Source organism: Falco punctatus, assembly GCF_963210335.1.
Source record: "Falco punctatus genome assembly, chromosome: Z".
Classification (NCBI taxonomy): Eukaryota; Metazoa; Chordata; class Aves; order Falconiformes; family Falconidae; genus Falco; species Falco punctatus.
In genome coordinates, this window is record NC_137586.1 from 80641284 (window position 1) to 80655659 (window position 14376).

At 36.9% G+C, this 14376-nt stretch overlaps 1 protein-coding gene across 13 annotated transcripts in view; it reads left to right on the plus strand.

The window, feature by feature from the left end:
- MEF2C (myocyte enhancer factor 2C) overlaps nucleotides 1–14376 on the plus strand; it is a 128248-nt gene that overhangs the window by 20041 nt on the left and 93831 nt on the right. Inside the window, exon 2 of one of the 13 annotated variants that reach the window (XM_080373060.1) lies at nucleotides 6541–6668. The exons of the other annotated variants lie outside the window; for them this stretch is intronic. The gene's annotated coding sequence lies outside the window, so the exon portion shown is untranslated. The remainder of the gene's footprint in view (nucleotides 1–6540; nucleotides 6669–14376) is intronic. 13 annotated transcript variants of the gene reach the window in all.

Genomic DNA, 14376 nt, shown 5'->3' on the forward strand with positions numbered 1-14376 from the left:
GAGGGGAAACTTTATTTTATTATATACATTATTTTATAATCAGTATACTATTTTCAGAAGCTTCTGAAGAAGTAACACTTGTCATTTGAGAGCTGCAGCTGTTAGTCTGTTGAGACATAGAGGGGATGGGGCATATATTGAATTATTCATGAAGGCTACTGCTATAGTTGACAGAAGTTCATCAGCTAATTCCCCCACTCCATTCTGAACTTTCTTTCAAACTCGGTCAGGCTGTAGGGGTACAAGCTGTTACTTCTAATAATCATGCTACTAGAAGTTTCCTATAGCATATACATCGCATAATCTTTCTCTGTTAAGAAAAAAAGTTATTTATTTTTCATTGGGGGCCGATAAGTGCTTAATTTTGAATACTTTAATTCACAGATAATGTGAATAATTTGACATGCTTTCAAGATGTAACTGTTACATGCATTTATTAGAAAACATGTGAAACAATGCTTTATTACCTTAATTCAATCTGATAAACCAAAACCCCGCAACATATTAATTGGGTACACATGTAATATTTTCATAATTTAAGAACACAAGGAGGTTTTGTGTGTATTACTTACAAGATATCTTTCAGTTTATAGGCATGCAGATGCGCAAGGAAATCTTAGTTTGCACAAGCATGGGGAAGGCCAGTACATCGTATTCCAGATGCTGAGCCTCATGCCTGCATTAGACCTCTATGTTGTTGTGCAGAGGGCTAGATAAATGACAAAAATATTTTATGGTTCTTCAGAGCCGTGCTGAAGTTCAAGGTTAGTTTGTCAGACACGAGAATCCTGGCATGAAGTGTGTGCTTGCAGTGGGCATTGCAGGAATGCTAAGTATCAAAGACTTCATCACACTTGGAGCGATAAGGAGCTATGTGCCTCTTACTCCAGGGATCCCACAAGTGCAGCTCTGTTTTCACGCAGGCAGGACTGCCAGCTACCTCTGCCTCAGCCACAGCGAAAGCACAAATCTTAGCAGTGTGTACTTGTTATCTTAGGGAGAGTGCTCTCTTTTTACATATCACGATGGAGTGACTTGGGGGATTTGGGTGCAGTGGAAAATTGTAGTAAAAATACTGATGTCCAGTTCATTCCCCTCTCTCTCCTCTGTGGAGATCTCTGCAGTGAATGAGATTGAAAAATGTCTTTTTAGTGTTGTGCTTGATGCAGACAGTGCCCTTATCCTGTGATGACCTCATAGCAGCAGCACATGCCCTCTTGATGGAGAGGATTATTGTAATTCCCTCCTAGAAAGGCTTCCAGCAGCTCAGCTCTGTCACTTGCAGCCTGTTCAGAATGCAGTGACACACTCCTGTCCTGTCTTGAGCAAATATGATCATCCCCTTTGCACCTTAACTCATTTACTTTGTCTGCTATGAAGTAGCTGTTTGATTTTAAAGTTTGCTTTCTTAGTTTTGAAATCCTTAATGGTTTAGAGCCTGGCTATTTTCAAGAACTCCTCCACAAATATCATCTTGACAGATATCACCACCCCCATAGCACATTTTAGGAATCTCAGCATCACATCTTAGGTTGGCAAGTTATGTCCTTTGCTGTGATAGGCCTTCATTTAAGGAACTCCCCCAGGAAATCTGTCTTGAACCATATATCCTTATCAGAAAACATTAAAATTAAATTTACATTTTTGGCTATTTCTTTTTTCTCCACTATTAGCTTTCAGCATAATTCCTATTAAGACTATACTTATTATGGTGGCTCTCAATAATTCTTGTTGGGGTTGTTATTTTGAATTGTTTCCTTACTGGTAGAGTAACCTAAGCATGTTAGTCGTGCAGTTATTGATAGGGACTTGTAATGATGAGTTTCATGTTGCATGACAAGGGTGCAAGCTTTTCCATGTTAAGGTACACAGTATGTTAATATAATTGCTTACTAAATAGGACAGGTGGGCCATTATTACTTTTAATATATTGAAAAGAATTATGTTTGAACCTGTACTCCTCTTTCTTACAGAGTTACTCTTGTTCCCACCATGCAGTCTAATTCACTAGGCTTCAGCTGTACAAGGCTTCAGATGGAGAGGAATCCTCTTTCTTTGCTTGTCTTGCTGTCTGTTTGTCTTGCTACTTATATTATAGTCCCTGTAATTATGGTGAGATGTCTACAGCTATGTTTATATGGTGCCTAATTTTCTCCATTGATGATAAAGTAAGTCTACATTTGAGGAAGCTAAGACTAGATGGGAAACGTTGATGGCTTCAGTGAAGTCAGATGGATCCTACACTTGCAAGCATTCATAAAGTACTTTGTGCAGTATGTAAGGCTTTTTTCTCCAGTGCCGTGTCTGCATTTTCAGTCTAATAATTAATTGTTTTTTCACACCTGAATTCAGTTGTGGAATCAGTTGGGAACTTTTTACCAAATTGTCGCGATACTGTTCCATGCACTGGTAGTACCACATTTCACCTGAATACAGTGCCTGTACTTAGATACATCCAACATGTGTCCGCCAAAGGTTTACGAACGGCATCCAGGATTTGCTTTTGCATCTCTAGTGTGCTCATTGATTTCAGATTCTCATTGGCTTGCTGCACTCATTGGGATGCAGTAACAATATCTGTGATTTCATTCATATTAACCGTTACATATGTACTTCATTTTAGGTATATGAGCAGTTCTGCAGCCTTCAGTGAACTATTCAAGTGTTTCAAATTAGGCTTATACATTCATGCCTGTGGGTTTGGGCTACAAGCCGTAGTACTGCAAAGACTTACACGTTTGTTCAAGTTTACTATTTTTGGATGTTGTACTGATGCAATGATTATTTTTGTCAAGCAAAATGCCACCCCATTAAGCCATCACATGACTGGCTGGTGGTTTGACGGTGTGCTTTTAAATTGTTTTAAATCCTTTGAATTTTAAAGTATTCCATGGGTGCAAGTTACTTAAATAGTCCAATTAAAATTATTAGAATTCAGAACATTTTCTAGACTGTATGTCTAGAAAGTGAAAGCTAGTGTTAAGAAGAAAAAAGGTGGTTGGTGTTTTGGTGTTCTTTTCCTAAATCAAATTTTACAAATTAGTTATTTCTGGAAAAAAGAAGAAAATGGAGGAAGTTGACATGCATACCTGAAGATAACTTCATTATATCTAGGTCTTTCTAAACTGAACATCATTGCAAACTCCTTGTTCTGCTAGGCCAGCTAAATAGATGATTTTTAACATGGTTTTTTTGTCTTGTTATTTTTAGTAGCCTTCTGATGGATTACAGTCAGTGAGAATACTAAGGAACCTTCTGATGGATTACAGTCAGTGAGAATACTAAGGAACTTTTTAGCCCAAATAATTCTTGAAACAATCCAAAGGTACTGCATATTATTAAGCTGGGAATTTACAAATCCTCATTACTGGGTAGTCTTCAGGGTAACTTACTCTTAATCATTAGGCCTTGAACTACAATCCCAGCAGAATGTGGTGTTTTTAATAGCACTGGTTCCTATGAGCAAATTTCATTGTAGCGTCATGGAATACCATGTATTCTTTTGCTTTATGATTTATTCTCCCTAGATACAAAACTGTAAAAGAGATGTGTTAATCTATTTTTATTCAAAGTACAGAAATAGCTCTGTTACATTTCAGGGATTGAATAACCAGTGTGAACATACTACTCGTTCTTAGTCATGCTATACCTGATGCTGACAGTAAGAACATTGATCATTACAGGTACAAATAGGCAACACATTTTACAGATCGTTGCTAAATATGTTCTTCAGTTTCAGACAGTTTTCCCAAAACACAGTTGCAAATCAAAAGCATAAAATTGCTACATTAATTAGTAGATAATGTGTTTCAGTGCTGGTTGCAACTGCATACTAGAAAAATGCTCACAGTGAGCTGGTTCAAAATTATCCTTAAAGAATTATGTTGTTTTATATTATTGTTTCACTCTTGATTGGATACTTGGGACACTGCTCTTCAGGGATTTATGCCCTACATACGTCTGAATTTATACAACTTAAAAATAAGTGTGTCAGAATGCAACATTTGTCTCCAAATTAAGGAAAACTATTACTCATCTGTTTCTTAGCATGCAATTAGAAACTAGCTGTTATGCAGCGCAGTAAGGAGGATCACGGCAGTGTAGCTTGCTCGTCTGGCACTTGCCAGCCCACAGCTGATAACCAGACTGACCCTGACCTTGGCAGCATTGCACAGGTGCTGTTTGTGTAAGGATGAACTGTTCTTGAACGATTTTTCTAATACTTTAGACACGAAAAGCTCTCCCTTTAACAAAGGAATGCATGTTGCCTTTCTCCTTCTTATCTTGAACAAATGTATTTAAATAAGCTGCTGCCCAGGACCTTCAGTTCTCTGTTTTTTGTTTGTTCTCAGTGTTTTTTGTAGTACCCTGGGACATGATGGAGTGCGTAAGTGTCTTTTTCTATTATTAATTTTGACAAGTTCAGATGGTGTTGCGTAGTAACATAAAGCTGGAGTGTTACATTAGAATGAACAAGGTGGCAGCAGGGACGTATCTTTAGTCTATTGGCACAAGAACTAAATTGATGAACTTTTCCCCATCATCAAAGGAACTGCAAACAGACAACGTAGAGGTAAAATTAGTGATGCTATGGGTATGAATTCAGACACTAAAATGGAGGGCACTAGATAGGTCAGATGACTGAACACATCCAAGATCTTCTGTTACTTAAATTTCTGTGTATTTGGCTCTGATGGAAGCCCCAGCTCTTCAGGATATTGCATATAATGTTCATTTAAACTGCAGTTTTCATTAAAATACATGCAAAACTTGAAACATTATTACACATTTTAAAAGTGGTTTCCTTTTCTGTTCTATTTTATGTAGCTAATGCATTTCTCTTTTATGGATAGCAAAAGGGAAATAAGATACATGTGCATGGATGCAAAACGTCAGAACAGAGACTTTAGGCTATTAATACAATCAAGGGAACCTGCTTTGTAATCTCAGATCGAATCATTGATAAGTAGCAAGAGATTAAAAATGAGATGAAGTTGTAAAATGTATATTCTTAAGGGCTATGCTACAGCAAATCTTTAAAAATCACTTTAGATTTACTGAAGACAGGAAGAGCAAAATGTTATACTATAGTATTACCAGATTTTCAGTTATAGGGAATACACAATCGTCCCTAAAATGCAAAACAGGAATGTTTTCGTTATTGTTGAGTTGGCAAAAGAGAAGAATGTAGAACTAAATCACTTATTACTGATCGCTATTCCTTGAACAGGGAAGAATTAAAAGGGGTCACAGCACACCTCAACAGGTACACAGCATTGTTAAGACGAGCCACCATTTCCACAAAGTGCACGTATCTACACTTCACGTTTCTTGGTTTTGTAATGTGCATGACGTGTAATCCTACTACACAGGTACGAACCCCACAGGCACAAGAGTGGGCCCATTTTCTGCAGTAAAATGTAAAAAGTCAAACACCTAGTCAAAAACAATGTGACAGTTTATGTTAATATTCATTCTGTAGTTCACAAAGGGTTCGACTTTATAATGCTTATAAAAAAATCAATATCACAATAGGTATTGATTAAAATGTGTGTAATTATTTGCTAACGATCTTAATGTACTGGGTATATTGTATCATATTTTTCACAAACTGCTTTTATTTCAGCAAGACTAGGCCCAAACTAGTCCCAGTTTACACCTGATTTTAGGTCTTACTACATCCCATAATGATTTTTACCCTGTTGAGTGGAAAGCTCCATGCATTTCAGATGAAGTATAGCCAAAATCTCGAGGGGAAAACCCATTAAAAATATAAGTAAATATGTCTATTCTTCCATGCAGTAAACTGGAATCTAAAATGTCCTTTCTAAGTTTAATGATAAATGATTTTATAGGCGTGAATCTTGCTTGTCTGTACCTTGAAAAAAGTAAGATTAATTTGTTTAATTATAAGCTATAACAGGGGTCCTCAAACTACAGCCCGCAGGCTGGATACGGCCCCCCAGGGTCCTCAATCCAGCCCCCGGTATTTACAGACACCCCCCCGCCCCCCCCCCCCCGCCAGGGGTTGTGGGGGGAAAACAAGCAGCCGCAGATGGCTGCCTGCCACTGCATCCGCGCGCCGGCCCCCTGCTTAAAAAGTTTGAGGACCCCTGGGCTATAATTTCAGGCTTAAGAAGTATCTTATTTCAAATAGTAAACATTAAATAATCTGCTCCAACTCAGTGTCGATATTTGGCAAAACTGGACTGAGGCTCAGCCTTGGAAAGAGGATCTGCCCTTGGAACTGTTGTAAACAGAATGCTTAGAAATTCCAGCGTGTGCTTTAGCACCACCTTTATCTTGTTTAACTATTTTTTTTTCTAAATGCATTTGAAAGACAGTTGAATTCAATCAGCCAGAGAAAAGCAACATCCTAAAATACAGTCTGCTTTAAAATTTGAAGGTTTTTCTTTTTTTGATATGATTAAATAGGAACTAAATTGGTGCGTATGCTATATTTCCTCACATTAGTCCCTATTTATCTCAGTGGCTGTACCCATTTAAAGTTACTTTTTCTGACTGATCTGTTTGTTCCAGAACCACCGACTTACAATCTAACCTATGGCATTTTTGAGGCCATTCTACCCTTCTAGTCCAACTCCATGTAGAATTTGACCACATCCAAAACTGGCGGCATTATCTTGTGACAGACATTTATCCACACAGTAAGTGTCTGATGTCTTGTCAGATTTGTTCGTTTATTCCATACATCGCGGATGCTGACTGCTAAAGCCTGACTTCAGGCTAAAGAGTTGCCCATCCAGAAGGAAGCGTTCAGAGTTCAGGATGGCTACCATTCTGCCATATCTGAAATTAGTTTGTGATGTTTTCTGTCCATTCCTGTGTCAATGTGCTCTCTTGTGTATGTTGCCTTAATGTGATACATAATAAGAAGTAAAAATAATTCTTCTGTGGGTTTGTTTTTTACTTTTTATGTTAGTATTCAAATCAACCAGGCTAAAAGCTATTGTTCCATGCATTATTCCAGGAAAGCAGGCAAGCAAATTTAACACCCACAGAATTTTGCCTAACTCCAGTATGAAGCTATGCATGTGCAGAAGAAAACACCTTCTATCATTTTCAAATTGTAGAATTTGTAGGGATTTAAATTTTCATAAATAGGAATTTCTGAACCTATTTAATCAAATGGAGAATACCTAAATCACCTCATCCCCCATCACTGACAAGAGAATAAAATCTCTACACCAAGGATAGCTATACTGTATGTGACAGAATACTGTTAGGAAACGCTGTTTAATCGTAGCAATAACAAAAGTGCCTCCAATTCTATTGTATTATAGCACATTATAGTAGATCTATCTCCTGGTGGCTAATGACATTTCTGTGGACCACTAATTTCTGATCTATCACAATGTGAAAACTTCTGTTCTAAGAAGTTCTTGTAGGAAGAATTGATAATATAATTTCTTATGTAGCAGACATTTTTGATCTCTCCATCTCAAAAGAGTATAAAGAATTTGGATTTCACCTATAAAACTTAGTAACTGGGTAGTCTAAAAAAAAATTATATACAATCCATAAAACTCCATCTTTGACTGGGTTAAACTGTAAACATATTTGAGAAGAAAGTCTTATTCCTGCCTTCCTACATAGTATTTTTTGTGCGGAGAACTTTCTGTTCCATGTTTTGTGTGATGCTGTCAGCAGTGTAGAGTGGACTTTCATGTCTTCTGTGTTTGCTTCTTGTTAATGCATTCTTATCTTACTGAGAATCTGTTTTCATGGAGGCTGTCACTCGCTGTTCCTGAGAAATAGGTCTAATATTCTTGGCAAATTTCAGTGATCCAGTTTACCAGTCACACAATCAAGCCCTTTCCCCATCCCCTACCCCCTGCCTTTGGACCCACTTTCCAACCACTGGAAGTTGGCCATTCTAACCATTTTCTACCAAAAATTGAGATTAGATATCTCCAGGTTAATATGAAATTGTGACATCGATTTGTTAAGAAATAAGAGGTATGCTTACCATCAAATGTAATCACTAACCCTACTAAAAATTAGATAATAAACCAGGCTACTGCTCAAGAAAAGTATCAAATTTCCATCAGATCTGGTTGAAAATACTGCCACTAATGCAACTGTTCTTAAGATACTTTTTTCTGGGACAACTGTAAAACAGTTAGAAATGGATTATTAAAAACAGTGAGTACTAAAACCAGTTTCCAAAAAGGAAGGGTTTACCTTAATGACGATGATGATGATGATAAGGAGGATAATAATAATAATAATAATAATAATGGTAACAGTAGTAGTAGTAGTAGTAGTAGTTGTAGTAACAATAATAATAATATCAATATTTTAAAATATATATGAAGTTCACATCCCAGAGACTATGTTGCAATTTGCCCCTTGACCTGTTTAAGGCTGATTAATGTCCACGAGTTTTATCTGTATCACTCTGTATGCAAACTAATGCAGGGAAAAATATAGGCTATTACAACTTTCATAGGAATGTGTGTTTCTACTGTTGTGATGGGAAGACCTACCATGAGTGATACGAAGCTCTTCTTTCTCTGATCTATTAGTTGTGTCTACATCAATCATAAGTTTGTTAAGAAAAGATTATTAGGTAGGGTTTATTCAGACAACACTCCAGAATTAGGTATTATCATTCCTTTAGATTTAGTCCATTGTTTTCTTTCATGGCATTGCTACAGTCATGCATAAGATGGTATTTCCAAAACCTCCATGTTGCAAACAGTTACATCTGAGAAAAGGAAATGTAGATACTAATTTGATTAGGGCATTTCGGGTGCAAAAATACTCATGTCTTCATCTATCTTCATTAATTTCACAGGAGATTCTAATAACATTTTCTTTCTGTGTTGCTTTTGTGGAAAAGTTGGTAAGAGAGAAAAACTTTGCTTACTTCAGACATGATGAAATTAATAAAAATGCTTTCTAACTGTATAGTAAGATAGGCCTCTATACCCACTGAAGGCAAAATATAAGCAAGAAACATGATTACTTCACCTGACTCTGAAAGCAGAGCCACGGTGAAATGCTGAGACTTCTAACAAGAGAAAACATCACCAAATCTGTGTAAATCAAAAAGGAAATATTTCCTTCTTTATCTGCGCTAGAATTTATATGAGCAGAATAATGATCCGAGGTGGAATGTGTCCAGGACATTAGACAGAATTCATTCTGTAAAGATTGACATGAAATTTTTAATGTTCTCCGTTATCAGGATGTTGGGTTTGCAATTCATTTGTAACACATTCTTTTCTGTTAGCACAGTGCCTTCAAAGCACCATTGGTTTAAATCTATCTAACTTCATGTGTTACCTGCACATGTTTGGAGGACTTTGGTTAACTACAGTTAAATATGTAAAAGAGTTCATTAGTATCCAGATGTTCCAGTTATAACTGAAGGCCCATTATTTTACCTTGGGGGTTTTGTACCCTAGAAGCTTATAGGAAAAGACTGTCCCTATCCTGAAGAATTTGCAGGACATAAATCTGACCCAGCTTGACCCTGATTATCTTGTGAGAGTCAACAGGATCACAGCACACGCTGGTTTAACTGCAGCGGCTTGGGGAAGCGTCTCTTTTGTTAACCGGGGTGACCACACGCCATGCAGTTTAAGAGTGGTTGACACCTCTTTAATTGAGGGTGACAAGTCTTTAAAAAGATGAACACCTAATCTCACCCTCTTACATCACAGAAGAGCATGCCACTGACTTACGGGTTGTGGAAGCAGGGGTGAATATTACTACTGTTCTGTATGCATGTCTATCTTGATATGGAATATGCTTTGTCTGTGGCAGGTGCAAAGGCTCCTGAATTTTGAAGGAACCGATAGAGTCTGCTCCAAGCAGTGTCAGACTTTCTGCTCTTGCTGCTCTTCTGCTCTTTGTCAGACAAACCAGGCTGAACAGGGTGGTCTTACCAGGTAGAGCTAGGTAGGCTTGTGGTCCAAAAACCCTGTATTTGAAATCCTTCTAACACCTGCCATGGTGTTAGAACATTAAGGCCTGCCACGGATGTGACATGAGTTGTCACAGTCAACACATTTTTTGGCTGGTGAAGGGAAACAAGATGCACTGGCTTACCTGAAATAGCAAAAGAATGCAGGATGTCACGTTTCCATGGTTTTTTATCAGACAAGGTATTGTACTAGAAGACTGACAGCTACCAGTCTGTACACACCTGAATCCATACCACAGACAGTTTCTTGCATGTGTCTTCTCAGTGGTTATTTCTACAGAACCATGCAGCTATGGGGTTTCCAGAAACAAGATCATGTAGATTTGCTACAGGCTCTGTTTATCCTTGCAAGAGGCTTCAGCAGGAGCTACAGATTTGCTAACGCATGGCTCTCTGAAGAAACTGCGCTGGGAACTGGAACAAATTATCTGGGAATCTGACATCAAAGGATCAACAGACAACAAAATAAATATAAAAATAAAGATTTTGGCCTAAAAAACAGCCCCCAAACCACACTAAACTTAAAACCCAGCAAGAGAGTTGCTTCCATCTACTGGAGCCAAGAAAAAAATGACAACTGAGCCGCAAGCTCCTCTAGCATGGGATATAAATCAGTTTGTTCTTGTCTCAGGCTGCTGGTGTTGAAAAGTAAATCCATGAGCTGGTATGGGAAAATGTTGGATGATTAAAATGATTTGAAAGTATCCCTTTAAGTTTTCAGTAACTGAGAACTCTTAACAACAAAAGCTGTAGTTGTTGAAGTTCCTAATTTATACATGAATACATTCAATGTATTTTATAGTTGTTTCATGCAAAATTGAAAAATGGAACCTTTGATTCCTTAGTGTTCATCTCTAGGTAACATACAAGACTAACACCTCTCTATTGACATGGCTGGTACAGAGTCTTTATAATAATTATTATTATTTACTTTGAAAGTTTTATGCTTCATTTTTATGATGCTTTGTTACTGTATAGCACTGCTGTAGACTATGAGGATTTAGAGCCTTCCACATTGAGGTAACTCACCTCTCCTCTCCAGAACCACCCACTGGACTCACCGGAGAGACTGAGAAGCATCAGCATAATTTTCCTTATTTAAGCAGGATAATGCCATGGATATGTGTGGGTAAGACCATGTAGAGTCTACAGCCTTGATACCAGGGTGGTCTTGGACATTTAACACAATATCCTCAACTTTTTTCACAAATCTCAGTGCTACTGTTGTTAAAGTAGATGGAAAAATTGCCACTAACATTCATATGCACAAAAGCAATCAGAAAGTGAGAATCTGTTTTCAGGATCTCCATTTCCAAGCTCTACAATCAGATTTTAAAAATAATTCTAAAAAAACCCTATAATATCTTGAATTAGGTTATGACATGCCATCAATATTTCCATTTAGTGGAAACCATTACTGACTCAGATGGTTTTCATTTTTGCCACACAAGATGGATACATAGGAGGATGAACATTTTTAAAGTATTTCATTATGCATAATTTGTTAAACCTGGAGGAAAAAAGAATAATGCTGGAGATTTCTTGCCTAGACATATTGTGATAAGCAAACAGCAGATCAATTTGTTAATAGTATTGGAAAATACGTTGCTTAATAGCAGTGGACTGATACTTGCTTGTAATTTATGCATCATCTAATTGTAAAATTATCTGATTTCACCTATGAAGAGAGGAAATTTAGGTTTACAAAATAGGAAATCACTCTGACACAGCATTTCCTTATGATGAAGGACTTGCTTTTGATTATTCTACTGTTATTGTCAGCAGCAGTTTTTTAAAGTAGATTTATTATCAGGAATAAATCTGAAGCTAGCTTGTCCAAAACACGTAGCCGTAAAGAAACAGTATGAGAAAAAAAAAAATCACGGTTGTCATCTGACTTATTTATTGTATCATTTGTTAAGTACTACTTGTTTTACACCTTGAATTTTATTATTCCCGTCTTAAACTGTCTCTAGGGCCAAAAGCATATTTTCTTTAATGGACATAACAATGCAGTTGATGTGGAAAGGATTTTGTCCAGTCTTTTTGTCTATTCATTGCAAAATGGAAATTAATCTCTTTAGCTTGAGGCTGCATAGTTTACTGTCATTAGTTGGGGATAGTCAAAGACATGTGAAGTTTCAATAGTAGAGAAGCCTTGGGATTTTCAGCTATTTCTGAGATCTTAATCAAAAATATTACTGATTGCTTGGGAATCAATGAACACACTCCTGAGGAAAAAAAAAAAAGGTACCATAACCTTAACATTATTCACAGTGTTTTGTTAAAAGGGACAGTGATTCATAATGATTATTTTTTTATTTTAATGTAATATGGTGAAGAAAATGAAAGAACATTAGGAATTTCTTCTTCATCTAAATGAGTTAGAAATGTTCAGTGCTTTTGATCTTTTTGAGACAGTGTTACAGAAGAGCAGTTTCAAACACTTTTGAGTTTTCCTTTTGGCCTCTCGGCATGTTAAGTTTTAGCATATTGAAAAGTCTGTCCCTGTTCAGGGCTTTTGAAACCATAGCTTTAAAGTCGACAGATACTTCAGTACCAATAAGAACTGCTGGTTTAAGAGAATTGACTTTGTGATGATGACACAAACTACAGGCTCTAGTGTCAATGGAAACAGCGTTACAGAGACACTAAAGGACTTTAAAAGGGAGAAAAGACCCTAAAAAATCATCACATTCTACTTCTGGAAATTCTGTCACCATTATATTATTCTCTGTTAGCATGGATTAAAATTTGTCCCTGCTTTTACCCATCAACATAAGATTGTATTTGAGCAAATAGGAGTTAAAGCATTTTTAAAAATACATTGACTAATGTCCAGTCAGACTACTGAGTTTCAAAACATTGTTTTTCTTGGGTCTCTTTCAAACAGAAAAGAGGAAGCACTTCCTTTTACAACACGATGTCAAGACAAGGACACACACGCTCACATATACACACACACACACACAAACAAGGTACCGTTCGAACTGCTTCAGAGTTTACTGACTGACATGTAGGATCCTAACTGACAGCAGGAAGAAAAATGCATAATGCTTGTGAAAAATAGCAGCTTAATTATGCAGTGTTTCAGTAATTAAAATATTGCTGTGCAAAATACAAGGGATAAAGATTATTGTTCAGAATAGGCATCACAGGATTCTGTGCCAATAAAGCAGCAGGCTTCATTTTCAATGCATATATATATGAAAACTCTCTTTAATCAATGTATTTACTTAAAGGATCGTTGCAGGCTACATGCAGATCTCATCGTCACCAGTGCAGATGTGAAATAATGGAACTGGCTGTGGTGCGGTGTTACTCAGGGCCATGCATCTGAATAGCTAGCATCACTGCACTGGCCCTGGGGCGACAGTGCAAAGTTTTACAGTACTGTATTTTTTGTAGCTATAAGGACACGCTGTGTTTTCAGAGGAATGTCTTGACAACAAAGTGTATCAATGAAGGCCACGTCACTCACAATGAAGGTCTGTCTTTTAAAATAGCGCTAAAACAAAATAACAGTTGTGTTTTGGCAAGGGTCTTAACTATTCACAACACAACAGCGAGAACAGAAAATAGTGCTTTAGTACCCTGGTATCCCTAAGCTCTGACTCCAAACCTGGAGGACAGACTATGATTAGGGGCTTTTTCTTCTGTAGTCGTTTTTTTAAAAAATATAATATCCATTATCGATGTAAACATTCAGAACCCAGACTGATATTTCTTTTTAAAATTCAGAATTTTGATTTGTGACAGCTGCATTGGATCTTTAATCATATATTATCTTTATGGGAGCCTTTTTCTAACATATGTTAATTGGCTGTTTTCTGTGACAAATTATGAGCTCTTACTTTGATGAGGTTCAATTGCAATCATGTTGGAGTGGAGTATGTAGAGTTTCCAGCCCCCGCTGGCTCCTTAAACCACTACAAACATCTGCACGTCACTGCATTGCTGAGTAATGGCAGGATTTGGGTTGATCTGATTTCTGTACAGATTTTTTTCCACAGGATATTTTCAGCTCTTTGCACTAAATCTGTTACAGGGCTTGCTGTTTTTAGCAAAAGAATGATCTAAATTTAACATCTTGTGTGGGATTATTAGCATACAATAAGAAATAATTTGCAGCACAGTATGCTGAATTCCTTTCTAATCAGAAATTTCAGTGCTATTAGAAATTCTTTGTCAACTGTTATTGCATGTTAAAGTTCAGATTTTCTGGAGTCATGTAGCATTTCTGGGGGTAAAACTGTTGCCTACCTTTTGGAGTCAGTATTTTTTTAATTCCTAAATGTGTCACTTGCAAGTTCTTTATAAAGAAATTTATTTTACTTTTTGAGAAGTGCTTGGCATCCCTTTAATTTTTTTAATTTTTAGAAAGAAAAGTATGTTTCCCAGCTGGACAGGAAATGTGTCTA